Source organism: Apis laboriosa, unplaced genomic scaffold (assembly GCF_014066325.1).
Source record: "Apis laboriosa isolate Shangri-la unplaced genomic scaffold, ASM1406632v1 scaffold262_cov140, whole genome shotgun sequence".
NCBI classification, from domain to species: Eukaryota; Metazoa; Arthropoda; class Insecta; order Hymenoptera; family Apidae; genus Apis; species Apis laboriosa.
Genome location: NW_025222562.1, coordinates 508,406 through 533,301, shown reverse-complemented (window position 1 = coordinate 533,301; position 24,896 = coordinate 508,406). Strand labels below are relative to the sequence as shown.

At 19.6% G+C, this 24,896-nt stretch overlaps 1 pseudogene; it reads left to right on the top strand.

The window, feature by feature from the left end:
• Positions 1-18,603: 18,603 nt before the first annotated feature.
• Positions 18,604-20,213, top strand: LOC122713673 (annotated as a pseudogene).
• The last annotated feature ends 4,683 nt before the right edge of the window (positions 20,214-24,896 follow it).

Here is a 24,896-nt window from a genome sequence, read left to right as displayed (position 1 = left end):
AAAAATCGATACCAAGCTAAGAACCAAGCAGTACCTACGGTCCAATCTAGAAAATTGTGTCAATTTTCCTTTGGATATTTTGGTTGGCTAGACTGAACTGTAGGTACCACTTTATTAAAGCGGGGGCATCGTGGGATCGTCGTGGGATCATCGTGGGATCATCATGGGATGCGTGCATCTTAGTTTTAAGTTAAGATTATAAGATACATAGATTTAGTTTAAGTAATTGCGAACGTATTTCGTGCAAAAACTATACTCTCTAACTTCGAGTGAAATATAAAATTCTCTATATTTCTTAATTTATCAATTTTATAAATAGCTAGTTAGTATTACTTTCCTTTTATTAATTATTCTTTAAATCTAATTCGAGTCACTATCCAATCAATCGTCACGCAACGATTGCAAGAATTCATCGGGCTGGTGCTCTATTTCCGATGGCCAATCAAAAGTCCGCGCTCTTATCGATTGGTATCTTTGGATATCAATTGATCTGAGATAGGTTCTGTATGTCGAATGCGATCTTCTATAAATCGGCCTCAGTGGTTCTAGGATGATTTCCAGTTCTTTCCTGTGTGTTGGGACGACGTCTTCGTAATCCGGCTCCGGTAGTCTTGTAATGACTTCTAGTTCCTTCCTGTGGTCGTTGTAGACATCGTGCATTCGACTACAATGCCGGTGTCGTAACCCTCTGCTGATCAACGTGAATATCATCCGTTCGGTGAGTCAAATAAGTCGATTGATATAAGCCATGATGAAAGTAGTGATGACTCGAATTGGTTTTCTTATGGCATATTTTTTTTCTCTCATATTTATTCCTTAATATTTAAGTATGATTTCAATTTCATTTAACTTTTTTCGTGCGAAGTAAGATGTGAGTGTAATTTTTAACGCGAATTGTAGATTTAAGATTCGTAAGACTTTTCGAGATCTAGATTAAGCTAGATTTAAATTTCTTCGAGCGATAAATATAAAAGATTTTTGTAAACATCATTGTAAAAATAATTAAAATAATCGTTTCATTTCGAATAAAAGATAAATTAAGTTATAAGATAGATATATAGATTAAGTTTATTGCGAACAAAAATACACTATTTAACTTAAGGCGAAAAATAAAAATCTCAATTTTTTTAATTTTAAAATAGATCTAGATAGTTTTCATTTTCGTTATTTTCCACTTTCATCTCCAATTTCCATTTTTATTCGAATTATATTTAATTATATATTTTATTCATTATAGTTATTCGAAGCGTTTATTTCTTATTTCTTCTTGTACTTATCTCTATGATTAATTTTATGATAGTTTTTCTTAGCTTTCCTTCTTAGCTTTTTCTTTCTTCATTTTCTTCAACCACATATTGTCACGCAACGATGGCAAGAATCCTTGGTCGGATGCTCTACTTTCGGTAGTCAGTCGAGAGTCCGCGCTTTGGTTGATTGGTACTTTCGAGTACTCGATGAGAGTTAGGTCTTGCAGTCGAACTCGTTTTTGTTATCCGGCTCCGGTGGACTAGAGTCTACAATTCTATGCTCCTTCCTGTGTCAGTGGGATGAAGTTCTTCCGTTAGGCCGTTGTCGTAACTCTCACGACTGGCAAGAATCATCTGTCTACTGATCCTTGTAAATCCGTGTGTAAGTCGTGACATATGAGGATGGCAATGATTTATAGGAAGTTGGTTTTTTTTAAATTTCTTCTTCATTTTTATCGATCGTGTGTTTTATCAATCATGTCTTTTTTACAGGCACAATTTACAATTTTTGATATAAATTAATTATAATTTCTTTTTTTCGCTTCAAGTTAAGCAAAAGTATTTTTGTTTGTTACGCGTTATAGATTTAAAATTTATTATTGATCGGCGATTTTATGTGTATCACAATTGATAGAATGAGCGACTTATCGTATTTTTCTATCAAATCAGTTATCAATAAGCAATGCGCAGTAATTAATATATTCATATTATTCATATTATTCATTTTAATCCATATATTTTTTAATATACGCGTATACGAATATTGAGATATTATGAGATATGCTTTCATATGTATCAATTTCAATATATTTATACTTTATTTATATTTATATTTTAACTAAGTATCCAAATATTAAGATTTTATGTAAATTTTCAATAAAAATAGAATTTACTAAATAAGAAATATCATGATTTTGATTAATAATATTTAATTTAATCATTTATTTTGATGTGAGAAAAAATGTTTATATATCTTCATATTTTTCATGAAGTAAACGATTCTTTTTTTTTTATTACAATATCTTTAGCTCACGAAAAACCATTCCAATATTATTGAAAGTTATATATTTTTTAGCAAGTTTAGAAATTGATGGATATTGATTCAATTATCCACTATTCAAATAAATTTAAATCGAAATATTTAATTAAAGAATAAGATATAAATATATTAAAATGTTATATTAAATATTATATTAAATATAAAATGTTATATTAAATATTATATTAAATATAAAATGTTATATTTAATATTAAAATATATGTATTTCAATATATATGTTTTAATATATTAATTAGTGACTTAATATATTAAAAAACACGAATAAATTTTAACTATATATGTATATTTTAGATTAATAATGAATAAAATAGATATATGTTAAATGGAGTTCAATAATTTATACTTAATGCGAACTATGATATTATAGTAGAAATCGTGAAATATAAAAAAAGTCATCTTGACTTACTTTAGAAATATGAAAAGATTTATTCTTCTGATTTATGATTCTTCTAAAGAAATAAAAAGAGGCATGAATCATAGTTTGCAAGTCGTCAGTTAACCAAATCTGCTGTAGTAATAGTATATTTTTATAAATAATGCAAATTTTATAATGCAAATCGTGTAATTATATAAAGTATTTATTGCGTTTATGATGTCATTTACATATGTATTATATGATTTACAAATATATTTGTAATTTTATATATATATAATGATCTGCACATATGTTTGAATTATAAAACACAGGTTGTTGTAATTCTTTATATTAAATGATCCGTATAATGTGATCTTCTTCTTTTATTTCACAATTATAAATTTGCATATAAAATGCAGTTATGAATTATAAATTTGGTATATCATCGTTTATAATTATATATATAAATAATATATTTAAAACAACTTCAAAATTAATATACAAAAATATATTATATACAATATATTGAGACTTATTTATTAAATAATTAAAACCAATTTAAATTTTCGTTAGATGAAAAAACAATGTGAATATAAAGACAAAATGAATATAAAGACAAATAAAAAAATTTAAAGGAAATTTATAATAAATAAGTCTCAATAAACATTTCTGTACTTATGTCAAATTTTAATGATTTTAATGTTTATTTTGATATCGTCTTAGTATTTTTTCTGAGAAAAATACAGTAAATGCATTTCTCATACAATAAATATATAATATCAAATTGATATTTTTTTCCTATTTCTTTATTACTTTTTAATTTATAAATTACAGTGATGTATTATGAAATAGATAATAGATAAATCATGATTTTAACAGTAATAAATCATTAATTTTCAAAGCTTTTTAAAGGTTTCATTATATTTAGCGATGAATTTATTTATATTAATAAAGGGTGTCCCAAAATTCATGCAAGATTTGAATTTTGCACCATTTGTAATAAAGTATTGCCAATGAAAAAAAAAAGATAACGTGATAACTGATTCAGGATTATTAAAAATATACACGAAATGCTACACGAAAAAACAACGCGTTTTCATTGTTGAGCAATATTTTAAAAATAATAAAGATTTTTCGAAAATCATTTTCAGCGATGATTTTCATCTTAATAAATTGGTTATTCGACAAAATTGTTGCATTTGAGATTCGGGAAATCCATAAATGATTGTTGAGAAACAAATACATTCATAACGTGTCACTTTGATGCGGATTTTAGAAGTATCACCAAACCATTCTTCTTCGAAAATGCGGCTGATCGAGCAATAATAAGTTAATGGTGTTTGCTATCGCAACATGATAATCCAGTTTTTTATGCCTAAATTGTAAGATATGAATATGGATGATATGTGGTTTCAACAAAACGGTGCCACATTCCATATAGCCCGAAAAACAATTCAATTACTGCATGAGTCATTTCCTGATCGTGTAATTTCCCATTTTGGTAATCAGAATTGGCCGCCCAGATCATGCGATTTAACGCCGTTAAACTTTTTTCTTGGGGTTTTTGAAGTCTAAAGTTTATGCCGATAAGCCTACGACCACCCACATCTTGAAGGAGAAAATTGAACACTATCAATGAAATTCAGTCACATTTATACAAAACGATTATGGAAAATTTCATCAAAAAAGTGCGTATATACTAGCAAAACTGTAGAGGCCATTTATCCAATATGCTATTCCATAGATAACTCTATATTGTATACTTCATGAATCAATAAAAAATTTACAATTTTTAATTATAAACCTGTGTTTTTTTATCAAAATTACTTCTTGCATGAATTTTGGGACATCGTTTATAATCAAATAAGTGATTATAGTATTAAAAAATTAAAAGATAGGTTAAATTTTTTAATGAATAGTTAAGTTTTATATTCATTTAACATAGCATTGTTGATAATCTGTTATTAAAAATATAATTACCAACAATAAATTTTAAAGAATGAAGAAGTTATAAAATTGTTGGATTTGATATTGTTATTATTATTATTATTATTATTATTATTATTATTATTATTATTATTATTGTTATTATTATTATTATTATTATTATTATTATTATTATTATTATTATTGTTATTATAATGTTTTTATGATAAATCCAAACTATGATAAATCGAATACAAATGGAGATTATTTTTTGGTATGAAAAAAAATGTCTGAAAAAATTTATATATCATATATTTAGAAGAGACTGAAAATTGATATACAGACAAATTTGAAATATTTTTATATTTCCCACGTTAAAAATAAAAAAGAAGCATAGATTATATTATATCTCTAGTGTGTCTTATTATATATGTAGATTATATTAAGTTGATTATATTAAGATGATTATTTTAAATAATTTTATTAACTTAAAACTATTTTATTAAAGAAAATATTTTTAGTGCTGAAAAATATAAATATTTATTTTATTTATATAAAGTTTTAATTATTATATAGTGATTTTTATGAAATATTATTAATTTTATATATGAAAATACAATATTATATATATATATATGCCAACTTTCATGCCAAATTAAAATTAAATATTGTTATTGTATATATAATTATTGTTTTAAAATTCTATATTTGGACAGGTATGAGACATACAGTCAAGGAAAATTTGGTGCATATTGATACATATATTATACCTTTCTAAAATAATTTAATCTTGCATAATCTATAATAAACATTCTTATATAAAGAAATAATGATAGAAATTTATATATTTTAATAAATGTCATTTAAATAGAAATTTAAAAATTGTAAAATAAATTCACTTATTGATATATTAAAAATGTTACATTGAAAGTTATTAATGAAAATAAATTAATAAAAACAAAAAAGCTAAAAAATATAAAATTAATAAAATAACATTATCTAGATATATAATTAAATATAAAAATAACAGTTTTTTAGTCAAATATTCAATATTTAATATTCAATATTCATAACATCTACAAATTAAAAAAGAAAAATTATTAATGAAATATTTATTAACTTCAATAAATTTTAATTATGATGTTTGTTATATATATATATATATTAATATAAATGAAAATAATATAAGTATTAAGAATACATATAGAAAATAAAAATGCATCTTGCTTTAATATTTTATATTCGCGTTCGAAACTAAATGAACATTGGATTTAATATACTTCAAATATATTTCAAATAGTACACACAATATATTGGTATAAGCATTCGAACAAAAATTTTATTGTGAAATTTTTAAAAAATAAACTATTTTGTTTTTCATGCTTCCCGCAATTATGTATCAATCTTATGATAGATAAAAAAGTTTGAGACATTTTACATTGTTTACGAAAAAATATTTTTTAAGCACATTTTTTATTTAAATTTAAAAAATTTATGTTTGTTTTTATTAAAGAAAAGAATATTAAATGTAAATATGTAAAAAGATCAAAAAAATTTTATTTAATTTCTTTTATGCAATTTTTTTTTGAAATATATTAATTCTTTCCAATATTAATTTCTTTTATATATATATATATATATATATATTCATATTTATAACATCTTCTTCAATATTTTAAACAAAAAAAAAAAGTTCGAATAAAATCAAAAAATAAAACAAACAATCTAAATAAGATTCAAAATAGAAAAAATAATTTATTTGAATATATAATTATTATAATATATACATAAATATATACAAATATATACATAAAATATAATATAAGTACGAAATTTTAAAAAATATTTTCAAAAATATTTGAATATGAATGATAGCTTTTTACAAAATATCTGAATTAAATGAAAAAAAAATCTAAATATATATACATATATACAATATTTATAAAAAACATTTTTGGACGATGTATTCCAAATATCAAAATAATGAAAAAATTCCTATATATATTCCATAATGTTTGAATTTACAAGTTATAACCATTTCAGATAGAACGAAATGGCAGTAGAGCGTTCTAATGTGCTAATTTATCATATTGAAATGCATCAATGAAATAATAATCTTGTATTATTTATACATTATTTATATAGAATTTTAGTGAACTCTATTATAGAAAATCTATTATTTAATAATTTGTTGTAAAAAAATTATAACAAATTTTATTATATAATATTATATAATATGTTTTTTTTTTAATAGACAAGTTAAAAAAAATTAAATTAATAGATAAATCTTTTATATCATTTCATTCAAATCCACAAATAAATCGTTGAATGACATTCAATCTGACTATTTGCTGAAATTTCAAGATCCTATATTTCAAATTAAAAAGTTGAATATATTTTTTTGTACTTATTTTTTTTACTTATTTATTGATTGGGCAATGAAAACAATAAATAAAAATGTACAGGTTTAGCTGAATGAATATATTTAATTATAATAATTGCGTAATTGCACGTATCTGTTACAAAACATTTGAAGTATATGTGTTGAAGAAAAACAAATAGATATCACTTATAAAATAGTGGTGTTGCTGGTTTACATTCAATAATGAAATCACAAATAAAATTTCAGTAAACTTTAAATTCTAAAATATTACTTTATTACTTTTATTATTTTTAAAAAAATTTACTTTAACACAAACTTGTTTTTTTTAATTTCCTTTTATTCACAAACACTTATTGCTCGCGAGATTTTTAAACAGCTTATTCGAGAAATTTCTCATATAGAAACCTTTTTCTATTATTATTGCTCGCAGATTTCTATTAAGCCTAAACAAAAGATGATGTTAATTGATAAGACTATTGTTTTTTGAGAGTTTAATCAACTTATAATTGTATTTTTTTTTTTTTTTTTTTTTTTTACATACTTCAGTCTGGCTGGACCGATTCTAAAGATGATATATTCCAGACACGGTTGATTTAACAGCGACTAACATTATTTTAGTTCGAGAAAATCTATAATAGAGATCAATTTCTGATTATTAACATCTTGATATTTTTATACATTGATCACCAGCCTAATTTAAGAAATTTTCTTCTAACTTGGAATTCTAGCGAGTCAAGTACTAATCGCAATATTATTGGTTATAATCGTGCCTCATAGGGAAACTGAGATTGAACTAGGAAGAGATTTTCTGAGAGCATGAACTTCATTTGTAAAGAAAATCTTATTGTGAACGAGTCGTATTTTGACTGCCAGATATGACAAATAAATAATTTTGTTCTAACATTACATCGTATTATGACCATCGGACATGATTATCTACTGTGACATTATGAGAGATCCAACTGTCTTAGAAACGCTTTTCGCACGTGTGAAGCACTTATACAGTTCACTCATCTTTAAGAAGTATACCATTTGTTACGGAATCTGTCAAAGGACATTCGACAAACACCTAGCTATTAGCTTACATTCATTGAATCATTACAACATTACTATTGCGGACGCGAACAAATGTCTTCAGCTAATTGAAAGAGAAAATTCTTTCAAGATATGTTTATTCCAATGATCTCTTTGTACAATATCCAGACATTGATGCCAAATCTAAAAACAATTATAATACACGTGAAGAGGCCATCTACGGAATCTTGTTTTCACGATATTTTTTTCATTATTAGTATCTTTTATTTCATTTTCGTTTTCTGAAATAATATGCATTTTTTTTCTTTTACGATATGTATTCTTTTACGATATTTCATTCCCACTATCGTCAAAATCTTCAATTTCTTCAATTTGATATTGTCAAATTCTTCCTCGCTTTCGCATAATTAGTTTATATTAGAATCTGATCCAGATTGGTCTTCATTTATGTTGGTTATTTTTTTTATTCTTCTTATTATTCTTTTTATTATTCTTTTTATTATTTTTTTTATCAATTCCATATCTTATTTGTCCATAATAATCTTAACTAAATAGGTAAAATATAAATATTTTTTTTTGGATAAGTTTTGAAAATACTTTGAAAAATTCAAATCTTCATTTATAAAAATAAATTTTTGCTAAGCTTTCAAATAGAAGTTATTTTTCTTTTTTTTTTTTTTTACAAAACGCACTGTTGAAATTATCTCTCACGGATTTATTTTTTTTATGAAATAATAAGAGATTCACTTGCAAAAATCACTTCTTTTCTCTGTAAAATTCACAGTTAAGGGAAATATTATCATATCACAATTATAAACAATTAGTTCAAATTTGTTTGATCATGTATTTATTGCTAAACAGTCGTCATTTGTTTGTGTGTTTTTTCTTATTCATTATTTATTTTTTTATTATTTTTATTATTTTTTATTATTTTTTTATTATTCATTATTATTTCATTTTTGTTATTTCGCAATAATTGATCTATATAAATTAATCCATCAAATTGACGGATTTTTGTAAAAATAGGTATACAATATCTAGAAATAATAAAATATAGATGTTTCAGAGAAAACAAATAGAAATATATATTTGCTACATTTATATCATTAAAAACTAATATGTAATATCTAAAGAATAATATTTGCATATTCAGAATTTTTAAGCATAAAATCGAAAACCTGTCAAATTGACGGATTCCGTAAATCTAGTGTTAAAATATTATTGCAGACGCGAATACCTTTACATATATAAAAAAAAAACTAGTTGCATTTGAATCAATCTGAATTCTATAAATATTAAATGTATCAATAAATTAACTGAAGAATAAAAAATAAAATATAATGATTAATTTAATTTTATTAATCAAAAATAGAATTTTATATTAGATGTAAGAGAGAAACATGTAAAATATTTTTATATATTTTTATACATAAAATCTGCATTCAAAATAGTAATAATCTGCATTCATTTATATTCCAATATGATACAAAATGTTGTTCATACATAAATATTTCAAATATTTAAAAATTTTTTTTTTTTACAATATATTTTTTTATAATACCAATAGATTTGTATCATTGAGTTCTTTTAAAATATATGAATTAAAATAATATTAGCTCCGAAATGATAAATAATAATATAAAATAATTATATTATTATTTAATATTATATTAATATAATTATATTAATATAAAGTAATAAATAATATATAAAATAGTCTTTAGTTTTTAAAATTTTTACTTTTTTGGTGAGGGCTCAAATCCTCAGATATCTTTTTCAAGTTCAATTGAAAAAATTATAAAGTATGATAGTAATTAATAAGATCACAGTCAGCATTCTGATGTTACGATATCTCCAGTTTGAGGAAAATTAAACTGTAGTCAACATCGTACAACGATAATCAGAGATTAATTAGATTAATAATATATTTATTACAGTTTTCCCCGAATCTAAAATAGAATGAGGTTGCTATTAAGCCGTGGCTGAAATATCATTCCAATATTCATTTCTAGAATCATATTGTACTCCAAATTCAAGTATATCAAAAATATACAATTGAAAATGTCTAAACTCTTTTCAAAAACGATCTCAATTTTTTGAGACTATATCATCCTTTGTTTAATCTTAATAGGAGACTGATAACAATAATGAAAAAAGATTTCCATGCGAAAAACTTTCCCGAATAAATAGATTATAAATTTTACAGAATAATTCAAAAATTAAAATCAATAATTATGTGCAAAAAAAAACATTTAAAATGATAATTTTTGAAATATAATTTTTAAAATCATAAAAATCAATAGAAAAAAATACACAAAGAGATAATCGTTGGTAAATCAAAATAAATTTTAATTCAATTTATTATACTAATACCTCTTCTCTAATAGAATTATCCAAATGCCAAATATTTAGTTCTTGAAAAAATAAAATTTTGAGATGCCTATCTATACATTATTTTCGAGAAAACTATTTATAACATCTCTCTTTTTTTTCTTTTTCTTCTTCTTACTATTTAAATCATACTCACATGAATCTGAAACTTTACCTCATCTATTTCGTGTGTCAATCATTGATTTAAACTTATCAGTTGAATAAATACATATCGTAATATATTTCATAGTGTAAAGAAACTTTTAGAAATGTTAGTTTTATTTAAATAATGAAGAAGAAGAAAAAACAGGAAAGAAAAAAAAGAAAAATATGATAAGTCTGAGACATTTTTAAAATAAATTTTTATTTATCTATTTATATATATAAATAGATAAATTTCAAATTGACGAGTCATTGATATACAATTAATATTAAATTATGTTATATTGCTTGTCAATAATAATTAAACTTTTATGTTAAAAAAAAGATTAAAATTTTTTCTTATTATAAAAAAAATATAATATGATTTTAAAAGTTTTTCTGTAAATTGTTTTCTAAACAATTAGTAATCTTTTATATTTTACAAAAATATTAATCATCGAATAGTAGATTAGTTTATGCACACATATTCGGCAAAGCATTCATTTTGATCCAATAATACATTTATTTTTATTCTTTATCATAATAATTAAATATTATATAGGATTTAATGATTTAAAAAAAATACATTTATTATATAATTTATAATTTTTAATTTCCAATAACAAATACAAAATATTTTTTTTAATTATGTAATTATCTATTATATATATATTATATAATATCTTTAAATGTCTTCTTTCAAATCAATAAAATATTCATATAATTTTACTTTTATAATTTATAATAAATGTTTGATATTTAAAAATATTGCTTTCTAAAAACGCACATATAAATATATCTTTAAACATATTGTAATAAAGTATTGAAAATATTTCAACTCACTTTGAATAATAATAATTTTTTATAAATGTATAATTTAATTCTATATATGTAGTTCTTCTATATATAAGGATCATATCAAAAAATAAGAATAATAGTAATAATAAATGAAAAAATATATTTTTTGTTTTTAATAAAAGATAGTCAGAAACAGAGAATATTTATATGTGTCAATAAATTCCAAACAATAATAATATAGAGACACGATTATTTGTATTTAATATCATATTCACAATTTATGTTACAAAGAATAAAAATGAAATTTCAAATAGAAAAAAAAAATAACGAAACATGAAAGACGTATATTTTATTTTTATTGCAATTCTAAAAATTTGAAAAGAAAAGAAATTCAAAATATCGCAAATAGAATTCGAATATAATTACGAAAAAAAACTCACATATAATTCGAAATATAATTACGAAAATTCGTTATGCAATTACAAATAAAGATTTTGAAATTAAATAATTTTTTGATATTATAATTGAAACATATATGCACAATTTTTATTTTTTAAATTTTATGTCCTAATTTAACGATTTATTATGATTCTCATTCATCATATAAAACAATAACTATCGATATATTTAAACCGATCGGAACCATTTAATTAGAAAGATTAATTATGTCGTAACAATCGGAATTTGGACAAAAAATTGCATTCAAAATTGAAAGAAAGAGAATTATATTTTTTATGTTGAGGAATAAGTCTGACTATTCTTTCTAGTTATTATTAAGATTAAAATTATTATATGAATTACTTTATTACGATAAAAATACTTTATCACAATTTATTACAATTTATAATTACAAAACAAAACAAAAAATTATTACATTTACAATAAATTTATCTTTAGAGAGTTTATTTCACTTAGAATCTTTTGAAAAAAATTGAAAAATAAAATAAAGAATTCTTAAATAACAGAAATTAGAATAAGCGAAATTATAATGATAACGATATCAATTATTTATTTCGTATCTATTATATATTTAAAAAATATCAAAAATATATGTTTAAAAATCATCTAGATCAATGAGATAGAATTCTGTTTATGTCATTATCTTCGTTGCTTAGATTAATTACTTTCAATCCTTATTTAAATATAATAATATTCACGAGTATGTATGTAATCTTTAGAATTTAATGAAATGGATAAATTCCAATTAAGAAAATTCTTTTTGTAAAATATTATTAAGGCACAAGAAAATATAGAATAACGAACATCTATGTATTCATATCATTTATATATTATAAATATTCATAAGAAACTATTTAATACTTTTAAAAAATTACATTCTATTATATATTATATAAAATCTATTTTATTAATTATACATTCGTAGTATCAATAGAATTTCCGATGCATAAGACACTTTAGTTATACAGTTATATATTGATAACAACATGTATAAGTCAAAGAAAAGAATCTTAGAAGATCGACTTAGTCATATATTTCAATTGTTAAACTTTAACAATTTTTATATAAAACAATTCCATATTAAAAAATATTATATTTCGTCTATATTTACCAATAATATTGGATTAAACAAAAGCAAAAAAAAAAAATGATATTCCAAATCAAATAATATCTTTCGTTTTTTCATATGATCTAATAAAATAAAAGATTAGAAATATATTTTATTTTTTTAAAAATCTTTCACATGTATATGTAATCTGGTATTTTAATTGTAATTTTCTTAACTTAAACCTTGAATTCTTTCGAACTTTTTTTAGAAAGTAAGATATTTTTTTTAAAAAATTGAAAAAGATAATTACGAATAATTTTTTAAATATAAATACTGAAAATTATAACATATATATTAAAAGTAGCAAAAAATATATAAAAGAATGTGTATATATATTTTTTTCATCATTTTGATGTCTAGAAACTACCCTCCAAAAGTGTTCCATATTTTTATTAATACCCTGTATATTATATTATAATATATATATATATATATGATTATTAAATTCGATGATCTTGGCTCAGTCACCAAAAACTAATCAAAAATGCAATAGATCTACGATATCAAACGACGAATTAACATGAACTAAACTTAAGGAACTTCACATTTGATAAACAAAATACAACTTCTGATTGAAAAATTTAATCTATAAATATTTCGAAGATACAATCAAATCAAATCAAATTTTTAACATGCACGTAACAATAGCATCGTTTACTTGCTAGACCTTAATATCGAGACAAAAATCGCAAAATGAACAATCTTATTTTATTACCAAAATATTCGATTTCGACATTAGGTTTGTTGCCAATTATTTATACACTTGCTAGTCTAGAATAAATTCTTATTTACAATTGCTAAATCATTCATTACATTTATCAATATATTTTCCAATTCTGCGATGCAAGCAAATAAATTTAAGCAATGTATAGCGAATAATATGTCAAACGATTGAAAGGTAATTATAAGAAAATAAGAAAAAAATATTGGTAAAATAAAATTTTATGATTAATTATGTTATCATTAATTATACTATTATATTTTTATAATCTGACATATTTTTAATAAATAAAACAAACAAAGATAAACCAAAATAAAGTAAACAAAACAAACCATGACTGATTATATTTTTTTCACGTATTGCGAAACATAAAAACATAAAAACTAGAAATAATAATAACGATTAGCAGTTTAGAATATCTACAGTAATCTGTAATAAACTCTTAATAAAAAAGATCGAAATGAAGAATTCTGACTTTTACAATAATGGCTTAAATTCTTCTTTAAAATAATAACGTTAACAAATTGTTTATTTTATTTTTAATAATTTTATTTTTAATTGTAATTTTTATTACATTTATTACATACACTGCTAAATCACATAAATAAGAAGAGAAAAATATATAATTTTAATTAAGTGAAAAGAGGAAATTGATTATATTTATTTTAAGAAAAAATGTGTTTATTATGCAATGTAAAAAGTTACAGTTCTTACAAAATCTAGTATAAATAGATTTCAATATTGTTCATAAAAACTTTAATACAAATTTTTGAATAAATTATATAATTAAAAAGAAGAGAATTTATGAAAATAAACTAACTGAATAATAAAATTGAAAAATATATAATTTTAATTGAATGAAAAGAGAAAATTGATTATATTTATTTTAAGAGAAAGTTTGTATTTGTTGTACAATGTAAAAAATTGCAGTTCTTACAAAATCTAGTATAGATAAACTTCAATATTGTTCATAAAAATTTTAATACAAATTTTTGAATAAATTTTATAATTAATTATATATATATTAGTAAGAAGAGAATTTATGAAAATAAACTTAACTGAATAATAAAAATCAATTTTGTAACTAAAAAAAATTTTTTATTATTCTAAGTTTAAAATTTTTCATTTATTAATAAAGAAAAATAAATCATATTTAGAATAATTTAGTAAAAAGTTAATAAGTTTTGAACTATTTTTAATAAATATAAAAATAAAAATAAAACAATAACGACAATAAATATAATCCAATAATAAAAAATAACAATAACAAAAAAACATCGAAATTATTGTATTGAAACTGATTGAAAACAAAGTCGATAGAAGAATTTAAACATAATATTTATTTTTTTTTTATAATTAGATCAGTCTATTGATCGATTGATATCTAAGATTACAAAAAACCATTATATGATAAATATATTCTTTAAATGATAAGTATTATAAATTTATTTAAAAAAAAATTGATACATTAGAAATCGTATTTTCTAAAAAATAATGTAGATAATTTTTCAAATTTAAAAAATTTGAAAAATTTAAAAAATTGTTAATAAATTTTATTAATGTTTTTATCATTTAAAAAAATTTTGCATCAGATTTTAAGAGTTTTTCAACTTCAATTCAATTTAATCAATTTCGAATTAAAAGATTAGTAGGTTTTCCATAACAATTTAAACGTCTTTAATTATGAGCTATTCGAGATATTGACATAAAATAATACAGAACGATGTTGTCAAGGACAGAATATTGGGACAGAACTACATAAAAATTATTATATAAAAGAATTATTTTTCTCATTTATTATTATTAAAAAATAACTGAAAAATTTACTATATTATTTGCATATGTATAAAAAAACAATTTGATTTTATTTTAAAATTGATTCAATGCCTTGATAATTACTCTTCGATATTTAATAATAGGATGAAGTTATAAGGATTTGAAATTTTCAAATATTATTTCATCATAGTTATTATGTAAAATAATTTCAAAAACATGCATAGTTATATGGATATGCGACAAATAAATAATAAATTTTAATTTATTTGCTGTTATTGTAGTTTCGTAATCTATTTTCATTTATTAGTTTATGTAACAGGTAAAATTTTTTATATTAAAAATTTCATTAATAAAAAAATAATAAACCTTATATCTTATATATATATATATTATTTTTATGACATGAGCAACAAAGAAATTCATTCTCTTTATTACTACATTAGCGGATTAAGTGATTTATTAGTGATTTTTTTCTATAAGAATCTTAATCTTCTATAAAAATAAAAACATAGAAAAAATAAATTTCTTATTTGATATATACTTTAATATATAATATTAAATATATAATATTAAATATATAATATATAATATATAATATTTTATATAAACAAAGTTATGAAAATATTGTTAATTAAAAAATTATTGAAAATTTTTTTTAAATTAAATAATTTTAATTTTGTGTACTTTTTGGTAAATTTATAATGAAGATTAATAGAATATTATGGAATTCAAATTTGCTTCTTAAAAAAAAAATGAACCGATTCTTGTTACTTTTTAGCAAGAAGGAATTTTAGCATATTTAATATCAACTTAATATTCTTATTACAAAAATTTAGTTTTATCTTTATTTTTTTTATTTCTAATAGTTATAATATAGTATATTGTGAGACTTGATAAAAATGCAACAAAAAAAAAATTACCATTTATATTGAAAACTCTATACTTTTAAATATTCTAAAATTATAGTCTTTTTTTTAAATTTATTTTTATTAAATTAAAAATTTTTAAACTAATAATAGAAGTAGAATATTTGTTGAGAAATTGTCTATTTGAAATAAAGCTATTAATATTCTCTTATTTTTTATTTTATTTAGATAATATAATTCAGATCTACATTGTTTGTTGATTTTATATTAATTTTATATTATAAGTATAATATTTACTAAAGTTATTAAAAATATAAAAAAAGATTTTTAACATAATAAACATATTAGTGTATTTAATTAAAAGTTTATTTTTATATTATTTCAAAATTACAATTACTAAAATAATATTAATGTTTAATTATCTAATTAGATGTATTGATTTTACTATAATTAATTTCTAATTGTTTACATTAATTATATAGTCTTAGTTATAACTTTGCACACTCGTTATTGTATAATTTAGATATATATACACAATATAATTTCATTCAGATATATATAATATATAATAACCCATCTAATAAATAATATTGCAATTTAGGAATATTAATGACATTTTTTATAATATTTAAAAGTATTTATCTTCTTTTCAACTTCTATTATTTTTATTAGCAATATGTGTGAAAACATTCATTGAATATTTGTGAAAATATGTCTTGCATTCATGCTAATAAGTCTTTTGTTTCCACTCTCTTTAAATCTAAAAATTTAGTCAATTCATATATGCAAAAGTTACTTTATTCCTCTTCTAATTCTACGTGATTTAGAGATTTGATTGTTTTAGTTTTAATTGTATTTATTTTCAATCTTAATACTTTTAACATTTCATAATATGTATTTTCAATATTATTTTCAAGATTAAATTGTGAAAATGTAAATTTTATTGAATAAATTCATATTTATTAATTGCTATTTTTCTTTTGTAAATTATTTATATATATAATTATAAATTTTAATTTTTGTAATATATTAATGTATAATGATATACTAATTGAGTAATTAATTACTTGATTTGATTTTTCAAAAAAATAATTTTTGAAAATTTAATATGTACTACTAATATATTATATACTATTATGTAATAAATTCTATATATTATAATACTTTTTGATAAAACTTTTTTTACATTTAATTTCACTTCAGAAGAATCTTTCTCAATTGTAGTCTTTTTTTTAATCATATTTCCTTGCGCTTTAATCTCGCTATCTTATATAAGTCTATCAATAATAATTAAAATTTATTAAATTAATTTATATTAATAGTTTATATTAATTTATACTTAATTGATCTTTCATTAATTAACATAACATATCATATATCATATATCATATAAAACACCATACATGATACTACATAAAAAAAGCAAAAATATTTTTAATAGAAAAAATATTTTTACAATTTATATTTTTGATCATTCTTTAACAATAAATACATTAATGGAAATACATTAATTAAAATAAAAAAAAGTTATAAGAATGAAAAAAAAATGCAAATTAAAAAAAGATAAATTATTTGATGAGATTATTATAAGACATTTAAAATTAATATCATTTAAAATTAATAACATTTTTGAAAATTATTCATTCTCAATTTTTTTAAAAGTAAAGTCTGCAATAAAATAATAAATTTGTGAAAAATCGTATAAAAATCAATATGTTATAAGACATCAAAAATTCATAAAAAAAATTATAAAAAGATGAGATTCTTGATTTGATTTAATTAGGTTAAAAACATCTATCTGAAGAAATAAAATATATATTTTTTCTTCTATCAATTATTTCATTTCCTTAAATCATTTGTAATGCAAAGATGAAAGATTGGGTAGATAAAAAAATACAAATCTGATTTATTTTTGTTAAATTTTCAAAATATTGTTATATGTCTATGCCAATGAAGAAGTATACATTTTCATTATAAAAAAAAATGGCATTCTGTTAATTATATTTTTATTTTTATGACATGATTTTGTTTCATATAACATAATATATTAAAATCATTCGTATTTTATTAAATCATTTCATTTTTTTAATTCATATTTAAGATTTATGCAAAATTTTCTATTTATTCACAGTATGCATATGCATAAAATATTTTACCTTGTTATTTATAAATATTTCAAAATTAAAAAATAATTTAAAATTTGAAAATATATTATAAATTTCGAATTGAAGGTGGCACTATTAATAAATATGTACTATTAATAAGTGACTATGTGTATTATAAAAATCAATTGGATTCAAAAAAGTCAACAATCATATGGTCAGTAATCATATTTGCAATAATTTATAAAATATATCAAAAAACGCATTTTATTTTTTTATGTTCGACTAGCAAAAACGGCAATAATGTGATAAAACTTTCAATAGTGTAAAAAATATTGTAGCAAATCCAAAGTGTAATGAAAAATAAAAGATAAGAGTTTATATAATTTTTTTTTTAATGTAATTTTAGATAATTTTTAATAATTTAATTCGATTATTTATTTAGAGAAATAACTATTCTAAAAGATTATATATTTATGTATTTCATTATTAAAATATTTTATAACTTTATAATATTAATCAATAAAACTATATTTATAATATCAATCATACTAACAAGAAATATATATTGAATTTATAATTTTTATAATAATTTAATTGAATTACCGTTTTTTATAATATTTCTATGTAAAAAATTTCTAAAAAAAAAAAAAGAAATTTATATTGTCAAAACAAAAATAATAAAATTAAAGTTCAAAAAAGTAAAATACAATTGTAAAGTACAATTGGAGAAGATTTATCTGAAATGAAATTAAATACAAAAAGAAAACAAGAATTCCAACAAAAAATGCTTGAATACATAAACTTTATCATATTTATTAATTTATGACATAATAGTACATATTTCATATTAAATTTTTTAAATTACTTTTTTGAAAAATCTTGATTAATTTACATAATAATATTATTATTTATTACAGATGTAAATTGGTTTTACAGAAGGAAATAAGAATTAAAAAATGTAAATTTTATCCAAAATTGTAGAATTTATAATTGTACAATTTAAGATTAAAATTGATATTGAAAATATTTATCAAATGAAGTAAAGATGGAAATATCATTAGGAAAAAAAGATGCAATTGAAATTAATCAATAAACATATCAAATCCTCATAGAATTGAAAAAGAGACAAAGATTATATATGTTTAACGAGTTAATTAAATTATTAAATAAATTTTATTTAATTATTAAATAAATTTCCTTCATTATTCACTATAAAAAATTTAATTTCTGTTATAGAATCATTGTTAATGAAAATGATTAAAGTTTAATGATTAGTTTAATGATTGAATGCAGTAAGAATAAAGATTAGTAAATATATTTTAAATGATATAAAAAATATTGTTAATATTTTGTAATTATATTTCAGATTAATCTTTTTTAGTCTACTTGATAGAAACTCTATTTGGAGCATTGTGAAATACTGCTGTGCAAAAGATAGACAATCGTAATATTTTTCTAATTGTTGCTGAAAATGAATTTTTAAAAGATATTTTATGCAATATATGTGACCTAGAATATAATGTAAGAACAAAAATATATTTTTAATATATTTTTATTTATCTTTATTTTTATCTTTTTTAATAATAATTTTTTTTATTTTGATATAATTTTATAAAATTATAAATACATCTCAATACTGTAGCAAATCTATAATAAAAAATAAAATTTCACAATATATGATTATTATTATCAATATTTAAATATAGAATTGATTCAAGTGCCAAAAGAAATTATTTGTACAATCTACCAATCAAGATACAAAAAGTTGCTAATATTGATAAGAATTTATATTGATAAAATTGTAATTTATAGATATCTAAAAAATATAGAAACAATACATTGAAACAAAATTATGATCAATGATAACAAAACAAGTGTAAACTATGAGACATAATTAATCATTGTAAAGTCAGTATCTTTTTTTTTTATATAATATTGAAAAATTAAATTGTTTCCAATGTACCTGGTTTGAATGTTGGAAGTCTAAAAGAAGTTGCAAATTCAGTAAAAATATCTGGTGTATGATGATTTTTAATCTATTAGCGTGTCGATTAATCTTTTTATTTTTTGTAAACTTATTTTATAATTATTTTATATTAAATATCTATTAGTTTATTATTTATGAAATCTACAAATTCGAAAAATCTATGATATAAAATAATACTTATCTATAGAGAAATGGATATATAAAGATTTTACATTATTAATTTTTCAAAATTTATTAAAAAGAGCAAAAAATTATTGTAAAAAAATGACATAATTTGAGCATTTATTATAATATAAAATATCCAATGTACAATTTCATGTAAATTGAAGCAATTATTTTCTTATATGCAACAAAAAATACTTAATTATAATATATATACAAATTTTATAAATATTTAATTTGTTTACTAAATCAAATTTCACAATTAATATACCTGAATTTTAATCTAATTTTGGCAAATTTATCTAAAAGTCATAATGTTACGGGATAACGTCTTGACATTAATTTAAGTTAAATCATATGCTGAAATTAAAAACACATTTATTTAAAGAAAATAAAAGTGACCTTGATTTTTTTAGAAGCATTTTTTAATGACCATAAATATTGCAATTTAGCTTAATAGATTAACTTTTATTTAAAATATTTTTTTTTTTTTTTGTATTATTTTTTTGTATTATTAGAAATACTTCAAAAATCGTATATTATTACACTGAATATGTATGTATATATGTATATATGTATTAGATATTTGATTTTATGGCATATGATAATATTTTAAAATGTATGAATCATTACATACTAGTATGTATATATATTTATTTATTATCATTTATATCGTTTAATAGTATATCATTTATAGCAACTTTCAATAAAATTAAATAAAATTATTTTTAATTATAATTAAATTAAATTATTAATTTAATTTAAAATTATTTAAAATTTATAACTTAAAGCAATTTTTTTATTTATTTCTTTTACTAATATTAATTTTTAGTTATTAAAACCTTACAGTTCGCAAATTTTAAGTTAACTTAAAGTTTGCATATTATCAAAACAAAATAATATATATAAAAAAAAAATTCAAATTAGGAGCAAAATTATGATTTCTTTAATTATGATTTCTAAATTTAAAATCTAATGAAGTCTACTTTTTTAAATGCATACATAAATATCTATTTCTCGTACATATCTTATACTAAAAATAATGCTATTTTTCATTTTTTATTTTTCAGAATGTTAAGAATAAATATATTCTTGAATGTTAATGTGTAATTATCAAATGAATTATTAAATGAATGTATCAATCATTTCGATATATTTTATCTTATTTTAAAATTATTTATGTATTTTAAATTTTTCAATATTAAATATATAAAATAAGGATTATCAAAGAATAATTGAAACTTCAATTTATAGGCAGCTAAAGTAAATTTTATTATTTTATTACTTATTTTATTCTTATATTTTATTCTTTATATTTCATTCTTTATTCTTATTATTTCTACGTATATTATACTTTATTTCTTTTTCTTACCAATAGAATAAAAAAAGAAAAGGAAAAAATATGATAATTCCTTATTAAAATTATTATACATAAATTATGAAAGTCTTATTCATAAAAATATATCTTAAAATCTACATAAAAATTTGTTATATTAAAAAAAATTAAATATATCAAAATTGTCAATGCTTATTATTTTCTATGTCCTGCATGAAAAAAATAGAAAATTATTTTATTATTATTATTATTATTATCATTATTATTATTATTATTATTATTATTGTTATTGTTATTATTATTATTATTATTATTATTATTAATATTATTATCATTATTATTATTATCATTATTATTATTATTATCATTATCATTATTATTATTATTATTATTATTATTATTATTATTATCATCATTATTATTATTAATATTATTATCATTATTATTATTATTATTATCATTATTATTATTATCATTATTAGTATTATTATCATTATTAGTATTATTATCATTATTAGTATTATTATCATTGTCATTATCATCATTGTCATTATTATCATTGTCATTATTATTATTATCATTATTATTATTATTATTATTATTATTATTATTTACATTTCTAATAATACTTCATTATTTTTCTACTTAATTTTTTTTTTTTTTTGGAATTTTAAAATATATTTAAAGCTAATTTTTAGAAATAATAGTATATCTTATCACTTAATACGAAATCAACACGGATTAGTAAATTAATATTTTCTTACACAATAAAAGCTTAAGTTGACATATTACAAAGTAGTTTTCATTAATAATTAAATTATTATATATTACATATTATTTGTATATATTATATATAATATTATTTAATATTATAATACATATGTAATATATAAAATATGATTATACAATATAAATATAAATGTAAATATATACAAACATATGTATAATGCTGACATATTGTATTTGTAATAGAGTTGTTGATATATTTAATTCAAAATTTATTTTCATTTTACTTCGAGATTAATTTAAATTAATTTAAATTAATAATGTAAAATAATAGTTATAATAATATTAATGCTTATTGTTGAATTATATGAAATAGATATACTAAGTTTATAATGGTCAATTATGGTATATATGGTCATTTATGTATAATAATAATAGTTTACATTTGTTACGTCGTCATTGATCATAATTTTGTTTAAATATATTGTTCTTATATTCTTTAAATATCTATAAATTAGAAAATATTATCTATAAATTAGATAATATAAATATTATCAAAATATGAAGCAATATTATCTAGACAAGTTATGCGATGAAAATCAATAATACGATAACTTATTCTATTCATTTCAAAAATCTTGTCACTGATGTTCAAATATTTTATATGAAATATATTTTATAATAATTGATTATTTAAAAAACAAGAGATTTTTCTATAACATTGAGAGAATAGAGAACTGCTTTAATTTTTTTTTTTTTTTTTTAAGTGTACAATTTAGAATTGCAAATCTAATATATGATATATAGTTGATATATAGTAAGAAAAATATGAAATTTTTATTTGCTAAAAAATAATTCAAATTTTTAAATTTTGTTTAATATGAGAGCAAAATGAAATTTTGAAGCATATTGGCTGAAGAATTTATTTCTTTAGTGAGTCTTGATTTTATTCTACGATGTCTTGATTTCCTTGTTTTTCTTCTTGATCAAATTCTTAAAATGAATGATGGAAAAAAGTTTTTATCGGAAGAAAATTGATATTTACTCTGAATGCTTAGATTTTGAGAGGAAACGAAAGAATTTTTTAATGAAGTTTTTTTGAGAAAATTCAAGACATCGACAATTTATCAAATATATCAGTGACAAAAACTTTAATGAATTTAATTTAAAGGACCGAAAAATCCAGATTATAAATCAAAAATAATTTGTATTTGCTAAATAAGATGTGTATTCTAAATCCGGTCCACTTTTTATAAATATGTACAGTCAATTCAATAAATAATTTTACTATCTGCAAAAAAACTCGACCGAAAAATTAGTAAAATTAATTTCTTTTAAGCATTTAAGATTTTTTAATAAATTTATTATAAATGAACATAAAGTTTATTTAAATTAAAACTTACAAAATTGAATAATTAATAACAATATGATGAATATATATGAATTTTAATCTGTACAAAATACGGCAAAAACAATTGAAAGTCGAATGAAATGAATTTGTATAGCAAAAATAGAAGTATGGAAATGAAATCAAGGAATAATAAAAATATGATTTTTTATCTAAAAAACGCCATGTTTATTTTTCGACATAATCGCCCGTGATATATTTTTTTTTAAATACTTTATTCATATTAACTATGTCATAAGGTTTTTACATTTCTTATAGCTTGAATTTATTGTATAAGATAAATTAATTTTGTATATAAAATTTAGATAGGTTTTTGCTTCAATTGTATTCTAATTCCTCTAACGAATCAGAAGTTTAAACTTTAAATTGACTGATTCTTCTTTTATTGAAAAAATTCTGAAAATTTAATTATGATTGAATTTCGCTATTATGATTTCTTCTAATGGAAATATTTTTAATTTGTTGTTTTACAGATTTTAATTTAAATATTTTCTTCATTTTGAACATATCAGTATATGTCTAATATTATGCTTATTCCTTTTTTGTATACTTTGAATTATTTTTAAATTTGACTTTGCTAATAGTACTAGACTTTACTAGATAATACTAATACGCAGAGCAATGTCATAAACCCAAATGGCCTTAACCATGATTTTATGATCTTATATACTATACAATTTTTTTTAAATTTGAAAATTAATTATCTCAAATGAGCCATCAGTTTTTTGACAATTTGTGTTTTAATTCCAATTTTTTTGTTTTAATGTTTTAATTCCAATTTTAAAAAAGTTGAGTTTTTATTGCTTGTTTTTTATTCAGGATCAAATCCAATATATTGCCCATTCCTATGTGGAATAATCTGTGATCAATTAAAATCGATCGTCGAAGATGTTCTATTAAAAGTGAATTGTGCATGTATGTTTTTGC